Source organism: Amblyomma maculatum, chromosome 10 (genome assembly GCF_055883805.1).
Source record: "Amblyomma maculatum isolate TAMU_Amacu chromosome 10, ASM5588380v1, whole genome shotgun sequence".
NCBI classification, from domain to species: Eukaryota; Metazoa; Arthropoda; class Arachnida; order Ixodida; family Ixodidae; genus Amblyomma; species Amblyomma maculatum.
This window is the reverse complement of record NC_139353.1, coordinates 99,184,654-99,196,722: the sequence shown is the minus strand read 5'-3', so window position 1 is coordinate 99,196,722 and position 12,069 is coordinate 99,184,654. Positions and strand designations below refer to the sequence as shown.

The 12,069-nt window shown below is 48.4% G+C and overlaps 1 protein-coding gene across 1 annotated transcript in view; it reads left to right on the top strand.

Moving 5' to 3' along the window:
• The window catches only part of LOC146177102 (cytochrome P450 2C23-like), a 67,933-nt gene that overhangs the window by 22,696 nt on the left and 33,168 nt on the right, over positions 1-12,069 (top strand). The window lies entirely within an intron of this gene.

The window sequence follows — 12,069 nt, the reverse complement described above, 5'->3', positions numbered from 1 at the left end:
GACCGGTGGGCCTCTTGGTCTCTTTCATCCGCTCGACGCCGACCGCGCATGATCCGCAAAGAGAGTCGAATCAGACAGTCGATTCCAGGCGCCGTATGTTCGCCGCGCAGGGAGTTTAATAGGGATTTGTACACACATGCGACTTCGATGCTCATCGGAGCGCTGCGCGATAGGCGACACCACTCAGAAGCTGCGCCGGCGCATCAGCCGCATCGCCTCGCCTCTTTACTTTTGAGCATTTTTTTCTTTTTCCCGCTGAGGCAGACATGGAGGAAGCTCCATGGCAGCACTGTGCTTCATGGAGGCAGAGGCGGCGAGTCTCAACAGTCAACACCCTCCAAGTGGCGCCTTGTATTGCATCCTCCTCACTCTTTTCAGGTGTTTCCTTCTTTCTCTCAAGATATCTTTGTCTGGTCTGCGTCTTGTTTAAAAACTACCAGATGGCGCTGTGTGCCTGACGTCAGTTTCATCATGTCTAGCGTCTATGAGAAAAGTTTTCACGCCAGAATAGTAATTTTCTGAAATTTAGCCAAATTTAAGCCAGATTTCACCAAAATAGCTAGATTTGTAGCTAGATTTGAAGCAAGGAGCTAAAACAGCTACTTGTAGCTAAACTAAGCTTCTTGGTAGCTAGTTGAGTCCAAAAGTAGCTAAATCTAGCTACAAAGTAGCTAAATTGGCAACACTGCCTTGGAGCCGTCCTTGTACAGTGGAAGGATGGTGTGGAACGCGTAATCGCATACGCAAGCCGCACCTTATCCCGGTCCGAGGTGAACTATTCTATTACTAAAAAGGAGTGTCTTGCTATTGTGTGAGCTGTGAAAAAATCTCGTCCCTACTTGTATGGCCAGCCGTTCCGATTAGTGAGCAATCACAACTCTCTCTGTTGGTTGACGAGCCTCAAAGATCCTTCAGGTGGCTAGCATGCTGGAGCCTTCAACTTGAGAATTTGATGCTACCATCGTCTATAAATAGGCAAGCAGCACTGTTTCTCCCGAGCGCATCTTCAGCATAACAGCACTGAGTTCGACGACGATTCTCTTTTTCTTGGAGCTATCTTCACGGACTCTTTTGCTCAACAACATAGAAACGACCGTGAACTACGGCATCTCATTGAGTATATAGAAGGGTATAATACGACGCCTTCCCGAATCTCCTCGTACGGATCATCTTCGTTCTGTTTACGAGACGGGATCCTGTACAAGAAGAGCTACGGGACGACAAAAGGTAATTACCTTCTCGTCGTAACTAAGGCAATTCGCGACGAAGTCCTGCTGGCGTCCCACGACGACCCCTCTTCTGGGCACCTGGGTTTTTCCATACGCCAGAAGTATTATTGGCCTAAGCTCAATGCGGTGGTCAAGCGCTACGTCAAAACTTGCCGGGAGTGCCAACGTCAAACGACGCCGCCGACTAAGCCAGCCGGACTGCTATAACCTATTGATCCGCCACAACTCCCGTTCCAACAGGTTGGCATGAATTTACTCGGCCTGTTTCCTGAGTTCTCTCTCTGTAATTGGAGCATTGTGGTCGCCACCGACTATCTCAGTCGATACCGTGGAACAAAAGCTCTTCCCCGCGGAACCTCTGCTGAACTTTCGACCTTTTTATGCAGAGCACTGTACTTCGTCACGGTGCACCCGCAATCCTTATAATTGACAGGGGAACGGCTTTCACAATGCACTTACGCAGGAGGTTATGCGACTCAGTGGCACAAGCCACCGAAGGACAACCGCTTATCACCCGCAAACAAATGGACTCACCGAACGGCTTAATAAGACGATAGCCGATAAGATTTCAAGGTATGTCGACGAGGACCATCGCAACTGGGATGCAATACCTCCGTATGTCAAATTCGCGTATATTACTGCGCCGCAAGAAACAACGCATTTCACTCCGTTTGGCTTAGTCCACGGCCGCGAAGCCATGACTATGCTTGACGCAATGCTGCTTCCTGATAGTGTTAATCTCGTAGTCTTGGGTGCTGGTTAATTCGTTCTGAATGCCGAGACCGCCCGCCAACTTACGCGACAGTGTATCCGGCGCCAGCAAGACGCTCAGCGGTATAACCTACTGGTAGGAGCCCGGAGAACAAGTTTGGGTGTGGAGCCCAATCCGTGTAAGAAGATGGTCTGAAAAGCTGCTTCGGCAATACTTCGGCCCGTATGAGGTAGTCCGTCAACTCATCGAAGTGAACTACGAAGTTCTTTTCCAGGGAACTGTCCATTCCTCTCGGCGGCCAACGCCCGAAGTGGCACACATTGCACAAATGAAGCCCTACCATGCGCGTTAGCCGCCCGTTCTCCCCAGCTACCCGACATTACCGATGTTCCTTTTTGCTCGGATCGCCAACGGTTAGCGCCGAGGACGGCGCCTTCGAAAAAGGGGGAGTAATGCCGCATTCGTAATCATTCTTTTGACGCCGTCATGCGGTAAGACTGGATTACCGACGCTTTAGCTTACCTTAGCTACGCTAGTGACCCCGGCATTATTCGTCTTCCTCCCTCAAGCTCCCTCCAGCCTTGCCACGTCCCAGGGCTGCGTCACTGTGAATAAACCCACCTTCTAACCTTCTGGCTGTTTGACGGTGACAATATAGACAGAACTGCATCAGCTACAGAGACTTACCGTGATCGCCACTACTGGTGACAACACAGAAAAACCCTCAAGTGCGAGCCAATTCTGAATTGTGCAAAAATAAAAGAAGAGTATACCTTATTGAAAACACGCACGTTTACCTAGTACACGTACAGCTGCAGGAATGGTATACCCTTGCTCTTAAACAATAAGCAAGAAACAAATACATTCTCGGAACCACAAGGGAACCCGGTGACAAATGCAGTAAAACTGAAACGCAAGGAAGATTTCAGACACCATGGTAAAAAGAATCAAACCTGCATTATGAAAAAAAAATAATATGTCTAATTAAAATGTCTAGTAAATTTATTCAAGATAGCTTAGGGAAATGCGAAACGATGCGTTCAATGCCTCCAAGCCTTCTTTAGGATTTTTGTTCAAGATGCTTCAGCGTTTTCTTTGCCACAAAGCCGGGTACCGTTCAGAATTGGTTATTTACAATTAGAGCAGATATATTAGTGTATGACAGCCATTTCTTCTCGGGTAGTAACACTTCCACCGCTTGGCCATGAAACGTCATACCCGGCTGCACCCAGGCTCTGGGAGTCCATGGAATTTGGTTATCACATGCGCGTTGCTTCCCGTTACCCCCTAACCTGCCGGCCTGCTCCAGATAACGGTGGGCCTTCTGTCCAACCTCAATGATCACCCCACGGCGCGGTTGAGGTGTCCACAGAAAACAAGCGAGACAGTTATCACGCTTTTCCCTTCCTATAAATCAATCAGCCGGTGTGTCACGCTTTCGAGAGCGAGAGTAAAAAGTAAACTTATAAACCTTGTCTCCACCGGGAGTCGAACCTCCATCCCTAGGATACCCAGCCCATCGCTTTACCAACTGCGCACGCCCCGGATAGTGAAACGCCCTTCATAATTCCCCTTGTCTACCGTGAGGATGATAGCGGGATTCCGCGAATGACAGATACTGGGTCATGTCTTACCTGCAAATGAATTATAGAACGCCGGTGAACTTAGATGCTTTCATTCAAATGCTGGTTGGGTTCGACAAGGAGCCCGCGATGTACCGCCACGACATGTCATGACTTCATCAGAAGGAAAATAAGCCTGCGTAATACTGTTAGTAGGGTCCTGTTGGCCGTGGCTGCAGTAATAGCGCGGCGAGCCAGCTATTGCTGGCGCTCCGGCAGTGGTCCTGCAGGGCGGCCTCCCAATCTTCGCAGGGGTGGGGGAGTGGACTAAGAGAAGGGGTAACTTGGAACGCCCAAAACATGTGGTAGAGTTTAGAGCGTCGCCTGCTCACCGCAATGAAAAGGCCCAGTACTCCAATTTCCTCTCTCTCGGGTATTATTTCTGATTCAAGTCGCAATTCTATCTTGTCTATTCATTTTTTGGAGGTACGATTATGTACGAATTCAGATGTTTTTGGTGAGCACTGAAGGCCGCATTATTTCGCGTACTCATTCACAGCGGTGGCTGCCTCCTGCAAACTGGCCTCCATTTCTCCGAGAGAGCCCCGCGTGGCCCCTATGGAGATGTCCGCGTACAACGCGTACTGCACACCCGAGACTTTCTCCATGTGGACCGGGAGATTTTTCATTGCCATGTTGAAAAGCAGCGGGGATAGCACCGCTACCTTTGGTGTACCTCTCGTGCCTAATAGAAAGGGACCGTTGTCTGCGTTCTGGATCCACACGTAGGCCTGTCTGTCTGAGAGGAAGCGTTTTATATACTCGAACGCGTTCTTTCCACACCCCGTCTCCGAAAGGTGTGTCAGGATGGCCTCGTGCGTCACATTATCGAAGGCTCCCTTCAGATCTAGGGCCAGCACTATCTTATCCCCGTTCGGATGTTCTATCGGATTTAATATTTCTCTGCTAAGCTGTAGCAGGACATCCTGAGCCGATTTATTTGGCCTGAAGCCATACATCGAGTCGACGAAGACTCGCGTGTTTTCAAGATACTCGGAAAGTCTGTCTCTGACCATTGTTTCCATCAATTTGCCCACGCACGACGTGAGAGAAATGGGCCTGGGGTTGTCCGTATCTATGGCTTTGCCTGCCTTTGGGATGAGAGTTATGAGGGCCGTCCTCCATTCGGTGGGAAGAGGAACTTCGCCCGTCCAGATTGAATTGAAGTGTTCTAGAAGGGATTGGTACGCGTGCTCTGGTAGGTTTGCTAGGAGTTTTACCGTGATCCCATACCTTCTGGCGCGGTCCCGCGTTTCATTCTCGCTGGGGCTGCCTTGAGCTCGTATAGTTTGAAAGGTTCATCTTGCTCAACATTTTCGTCTCCACTGTACCTGCAAGCTTCTCCCCTTGGGTCTTGGGTCGTGCTCAAGTACTGGTCTCGGAGCTTCAGCGCTAGCTAGGCCGTATGCCCTTGAAATTCGTGTATTGCTCTCTGTAGGCGTTTCTGCGACTCGGTGCGCGTCTGGGTTGGATCTGTGAGAGCTCGGAAGAGAGGCCATGTGTTTTTGCCAGACATCTGCCTTGCTGCCGCGTTGCACCTTTCTACGCAGTTAGCATCCGCGAGTTGCGCCGCATATTCTGCCGCCTCTTTTGTTATCGCCGCGATCCGGTTTTTTAGCTTGCGGTTGTTTCTGCCCGCGCCATCATTTAACCATGCTGCGTCTGGCTTCCCAGAGGTGGAGGAGGTGGGTGTCCACATCCGTCACCACCTCAGAGAACTTTACCCGCGTTTCCGTCGAGCGGAGACGGGTCAGCAGCTTTTTAGTCTAGGCTTGGTATCATTGCTCCTGGATAGAACTAACATTATATTCTTTTCTGAATTTTGCCCAGTCCGGCATCCTAGTCTGCCCCGTCGGTCTGGTAAGAAGTTTAGTGCGGATCGTCATGCTGATCAGACAGTGATCGCTACCGAATGTTTCCTCCGTGTCGTCCACTCCACTCGCCTCGCGTTTTTTGGAAAAGTCTGGACAAGTGTCCCTCTGCTCCGAGTTCCCAATTCGCGTGGGGTACGCCGGGTCGGTGTGTAGTGTTAGGCCTAATGTAGACGCTGCCTCCGCTAGCTTGCGTCCTCTTATGTCTTCTCGGTTGTAGCCCCATGAGAGGCTCTGCGCAGCGCATTGAAATCTCCTAACATTAGTAACGGATCTCGTCCTGCATCCCTGATAGCCCTACTCAGGAGTGTGGAGAAGGTTACATTTTTTGCTTTAGGTGGGCAGTACACGTTCAGGATGTGGAGCCGCAGATCATCCTTTTTTATGGGCAGGAGAGTCACCATCACGTATGAAAAGCTGGCTTCTAATGCCAAATCTATCAAATTTACTGTGAAATTTTTGTGCACGAAGATGCATGTTAGGGGGTTGAGTTGAAAAGTTTTGTAGTTTGTGAGGCTCGCGTTCCCGCCTTGCTCCTGTACGGCCACCACAGCCGGAGTATGGTCGTGCGTGGAAAGGTGCATCCTAAGGTCCGCTCTCTTAGTCTTTCATTTAACGCCTCGGCTATTCCACTGTGTTAAAATTATAGTACTCTCCTTAGTTCGTCCAGCCGTGTTGTGCCTGGAGATTGTTATTCTGGAGGGGGAGCTGCTGCAGCTTCTCACCCTCACTGATTACCCTACGCATCTTGTGAGTTATTGGATTCGTGGGTCTCCTTGTGTTAGCATACTAGCGAATCGTCATCGCTTTCGCTATCTGTCCTGATACTATGGAGGGAATGGATTCCTGTATCTTCCTCATCATAGCTTCTAGTTTGTTTTCCATGCTAGGCTCTGCGTCGCTTTCTATCGCCTCCTCTTGCTGAGGCGGCCGAGATTTAGCTAGTGCAGTTTCTAGTTTGCGAGCTAGCAGCTCTATTTGAGCTTTTAGGGCTGCTATCTGTTTTTTTGTAATTCAATCTCTCCCAAATTTGGTGTAGCTGGAGAGGTAGTATTGGCAGGAGGAGGGGCGACCCCACTCACCTGCTGCTTCCCGTTCTTGACCATGCTGGCCCAGTTCATCTCTTGTTTGTTTTGCTTAGAATCCATGTTAATCGAAGGGGGCTGGAGATTCTCGCTCCCTTTTTTCTTTTCCTTGTTTTTCTTCTTTTCTTGTTCTTGTTACTGGATTGTTGCTGCTCGTTGCTTCGAAATTCCGCAGTGCAGTCTTTAGAGTTTGTGGCGTGTTCGCCGTCACATATCGCACATTTTGGATTGCACTCGTTAGGGGCCCGCACTCCCTCCACAAACGGAGCTTGCGTTCCGCAGAGTCCGCAGTTTTTTTGCCTCAGTGTCGGGCAGGCGTCTGCCCTATGTCCCACCGTGCCACACAGGTTACACGCTGGTATTGTGCGACGGTAGGTGGCTATCAGTATAACTTGCGCGTTGTACAGCCCAGCTCTGGGCTTGTATTTCCCTTTGAAGGTGACCCTTGCTTTGTTCGAAGTGCCGAACTTTCGGATCTCCGGGATTTTACTCTCTCCGCGAAAGCTTCTCACCTTCCCTCTCAAGGATTCGGTGGTCTCTGGATTGGCAATAGTGATGACTCCGTGTACCACGTTGTCCTCACTTTGCTTTACGTGTCCACGCAGATAGAGGTCTTGCCCTTGCGTTCGGATTGCAATGTCACGGACCAGTCTGTCTGCAGCATGGATGCTCGACGTGCCCACTATGATCGTGTTTTGGTCCGGGGACACTGTGAGGTAAAAATTGTCTGCTTCGGCCTCCCCGACTCGCTGTCATAGGGCTAGGCCCAACTCGCCGTGTTGCAAGTTCTTCAAGTTTGTGGCCGTTAGTGGTTTGATGATCAGCGCCACGTCGTCTGTTATGAATCTGCTCAGAAACTTGTGTTTCCATGCAGCTGACTTGCGTTGGGCCTCCACTTGCGCGCTCACCGGGTTCTGAGTCGGGTTACGCATGGCGGTCTCCGTGTGCTGACGTGGCCTTCCTTTGCGCGCTGGCTAGGAGTTTCTGGGCTCGCTCTTCAAAAGCCCGGTCACATTTTCACTGCAGGCTTGCTCTCGGCTGGTCTGCGGCAAGGTTTTCCATGTCATGCCTTCCGGGTCGTGGCCGCGTTGCTGGTTGGCGTTTGCCATGTTCGCCGGGAGCGGCCTTCCCGCCGTGGGACGCCGGCGTTCAGCCGATAGGCTGAGCCAGGGCTCCACAACGGATGGGTTATTAAAGTCATATTTTTTGCGAATTGGCTAATCCTTAATGCACAATTTTTATATTTCTGTTCTCTCTTCTTTTGCAGTGTCTGGCTACCCACGGGTATTTTCTTCTCTGCTTCCTTCTTTCCTGGACTTCTTTATCTTTTTGTGCTTTTCTTTCGCTTTTTCTTTCTTTCTTTATCCTTTTTCCATTTCATATATCTATCTATTGTAACTAGGCAGTTGTGATCTTTGTTTCATTTTGTATCTTTAATGTACATTTTTTACATTTTTATGTCTATGTTTTTTTTTCATCTAAATGATTTTTTTTTTATTTTGGGCGTTTAGCTCCTTTTCTTTTATCTTAAATTGGATTAAGCCTGACAAAGTTTTGCTGGTCCGGGCTCCCTCTCTCTTTCTTTTACATTTTTTTTCGTCATGATCTGAGAGGAATAATAAAAGGTAAAAAAGGGAGCAAAAGTGCTCCAAAACGTCGAAAACTCGGTCCACCGAGTTGAGAGTGGTCTCCCTGCGTTCCGGATGACTTGATGGCCCTTCAAGGTCCAATAGTTTTGGGATTCGACGCGGCGTCGTGCCTAACGACAGCTGTCCCAACTGCGGCGCGACCGATGGTGAAGATATTCCTAGTGACGCCGGCATTCATGACCTCCCCGGTCTGGATCTTCGTGACACAGACCGGGGAGAAAAAAGTTTCGAAATGCAAAAATTGCGGCCAAAAATACACACTAGATAGCATTATTTGGGAATGCGCCGACTCCTCAGGCGCCGGCATGAACAATAATGGCAGATAAGCCTGGGAGGTTTGCCTGCGAAGTGGAGACCTCGCGGTTCAACTGCAGGCCCTCTGCCTGGCGGCTGAGGCCCTGAAGAACTATAGCATCACTATTCCTTAGTCAGCGGAGCTCCTCCAAACCCGCCTCCCCGCACCTCTGGCTTGCGTGCCGGGGGCGGGAAACGGAGGGCCCCTTTTCGATGGAAAATAAAAATCTTGCGTTCATTTATTCTGCGTGCCGGCGGTGGGAATGAAGGGCATTCCCTTTAGGGTGGAATATAAAAGTTATCCATCCATCCATGCATATACCAAGCTGATCTCACCGGGCATCAGAGCCAGGCGTCCGTGTGGCTCCTTTCATTTGCTATTATGCGAAGCATATTGCTAGAGGTAAACCACAGCCCTTCGTGACGGTTACACGCCGTGCAAAGAATGTAGAATGCTACGTCACACCACGTGATACGCTGACGTCACGACAGAGGAGAGACGGGGATCCAGCTCGCGCCGTCGGCTGCGGTTGCACGCCGTGCGGACCACGTGGTATGGTGACGTCACACCGCGTGACACGCTTACGTCACGACAGAGGAGATGTGACCAAGGAAAGAAAAGTTTACCCAAGTGTAACCATGGAAAGCCGAGTTTAGCAATCAATATGCTTCGCATCTGACCAGCCGAAGCCTCAGCCATTTTTTTTCCTCGAACGTCGCACCACACAGCATACAGAAGCAGATCCATATGTCTAGGAGGCGTTAGTACAGTAGGCATCAGCGGCGTTGGAAATTTTTTCCCAGGATAGAAAAGGCGCAGTACCTGTCGCAATTCTCCCCGGACATATGTACCACGCCCTAAATGAAGAGAGAAAGGTGAGAGTGATAGAACAGAGGGGGATAGAGAAGCCGTAGTGGAGAGCTACAATAAACCGGGCTATATCTTTCGGCTCATCACACTTTAGGGGTCCAACTTCCCTCTATAATTTTGGTACCCTAATGAGGATGATACTGCTATATTGATAAAAAGAAATTCTTAATGATAGGATCCCACATATGCCGATATTACTTGGTTTGAGATACTTATGTAAACTGTGAGCTTTTCACGTGCTGAGACGGCGAATTGGCAATGGTTTGGGTTAGTTTGTGGGGCTTCAACTTTAGCGTTCAAAAGCAACTCATGTGTGAGATACGTTGCCATAGATAGCTCCGGAAATTTCGACCATAAGGTATTCTTTAATGTGCTGTGACATCGCACAACACATAAGCGCCTTGCTTTTCGCGTTCTTTGAAAGGTATCCGCTGCGGCCTGGTCTGCATTACACATCCTAGGGCGCAATGGTCGAGAGCCGGGACGACTACACAACCACGACGGCGAACAAATGAACCTATATGTTGGTTCTCCTACACATAAAATGCCACTGAATAGTTTATTGTGCAGCACTATACTGCACAAAGCCCAAGCAATCCTATTCCCGCCCCCCCCCCCCCCTGAACTTCTGATCATAAGCCGAAAGGAAGAATCACTGGAGATGTGAATGTAATCTGGAACCTATTGTCGGCCAAGTGCTAACATCGTCTAGAAGATGAGAGTATATGCACATCCTATTTGCAACTTTTTATCTCTTCAGAACCAGCAAGGCTAATCCTACATGTAGCATGCAAAAATCTCAACCTCAAACTCCCTCATCCCTGGCTGTGACCGAGGGCTAACAGAAATTCGTGGAACAGGGCAATGATGAAGAAATCAGCGCTCATAATAAAACTCTAAATTTAGGACAAAATGATGTATCAATGCGCCCATGTACACTAAAACGTAGCATCCCTTGTGTCAAAATACAGTCACTAGCATTACGTCCTTGCTGCAAGCCTGCGCAACACCTCGCCTCGATATCCATTCATACCTGCGATGGCATCTGGCAGCTAGATGAAAACTTGCTACGTTCAGCACGTTTTAGAAGATTAAACAGAAACATTGCTGCTTTACGACTGAGGACAGTCCTCACGTGATATGCTTCACAAAACTGATCCATGAAATATACTGTAATGAAATATTTTTCGTACATACAAACTCTGTTTTTATGTTATGTTGAAGACGTAGTATGATATTTATACCATCATATTGCGTAACGATATAAATGTACAAAAGTGTTTTACGGGAAATGTTGGTTAAATAGCTTCGAAAGGCGGTTTTTCATTTTTGATGTCTCCCACTACGCTACCGAATAAAAAAAAATCAAACGCTGAGAGTTTTATGATTACAGCCTTCAAATAGACAATTTCGACCACGAATTAGAACACTGGATTAGTAACAATCAAATATTTGTTCTGTTGTTGCCAACTAAATCGTGCATGCTGTCGACCCTGCTCTAAACGTCACCTACAAAGTTCGCACACACATGTCTCGCCGGATTTAAAATACAGGTTTGTAAGGTAGTAAAACAATCATTCGGATGATCTGACATTTTGTATTAATGTCGTCGGTAATTGTGTCTACACCTGAAAGATGTAGTCTATGACAGCAGAGAGCGTCATTTTTTCTTGTTTATATTGATAGGCTTTGAAATGCTTGATGCGGGGAAGTAATAATTTCGTTCAGCTGATAGTGCAATTAAGATGAGAATTCGGTTTGCACAGCATGGTCATAACTAACTCATAAGAAGCATCGTACAATGAGAGGCGTGCGAAGCTGTAACGCCTGGGTGATGGACCCCACGCAGGCTTATTCTCTCGCTGCGAAAATTTTGTCCCATAGTTGAAAACCTATTATTCCCGATAGCTGTGTAATCTCTACTTATCTTCTTTAGTCAGTGGCACTGCGTCTTAAGCGATAAGCTGCACTGAAGCTTAGACTGCCAGACATTACCACAAGTCCTTTAAGCTCCCTTTCACGGAAAATGTGGCATCGGCGGTGTCGCGTGTACGCAGTGAGCACAAAGAACACAAATGCATGTGACATATAATAATAGGATGCTAGCATGACTCTGGCCATGATATTTGCCGTGTTGTGTGATGTCCCGAGGACGTCTGTCTCGACCGCTGTGGCAGCCGCAGCCAACTCGCACTTCGTTTTGTGACGGGAGGGTGACATTGGAACGCAGCCTTCCATGACTCTTGGGTCCCAGATCGGACAAGCTTCATCTATGCCACGCAGACGCGCTAGAACGGACTGGCTAAAGCAGATTTTTATATCTACGTCGGCTGGTGTTTCTTTTGCTCTGGTAGGCTAAGATTGTGTGCCAATGTATATATTCGGCATAAAGTGGCACATTAAAAATCACAACAATAAATTAAACATAATAAAATTAAAGCGAATGCACATAGAGGGCAATCATCTTCAGGATATAACATTGCCATTGCTTCCAAAGCAACGTTGCGTTCGACGCAGGCGCAGATCAGAGCAATTGTACAAGCACAGAAAGACCCGGAGGTGATTCTTTGAATGGTCTGCGATTGGCCTCTAAACATAATAAAATTGAAGCGAATGCACATAGAGGGCAATCATCTTCAGGATATAACATTGCCATTGCTTCCAAAGCAGCGTTGCGTTCGACGCAGGTGCAGATCAGAGCAATTCTGCAAGCACAAAAAGACCCGGAGGTGATTC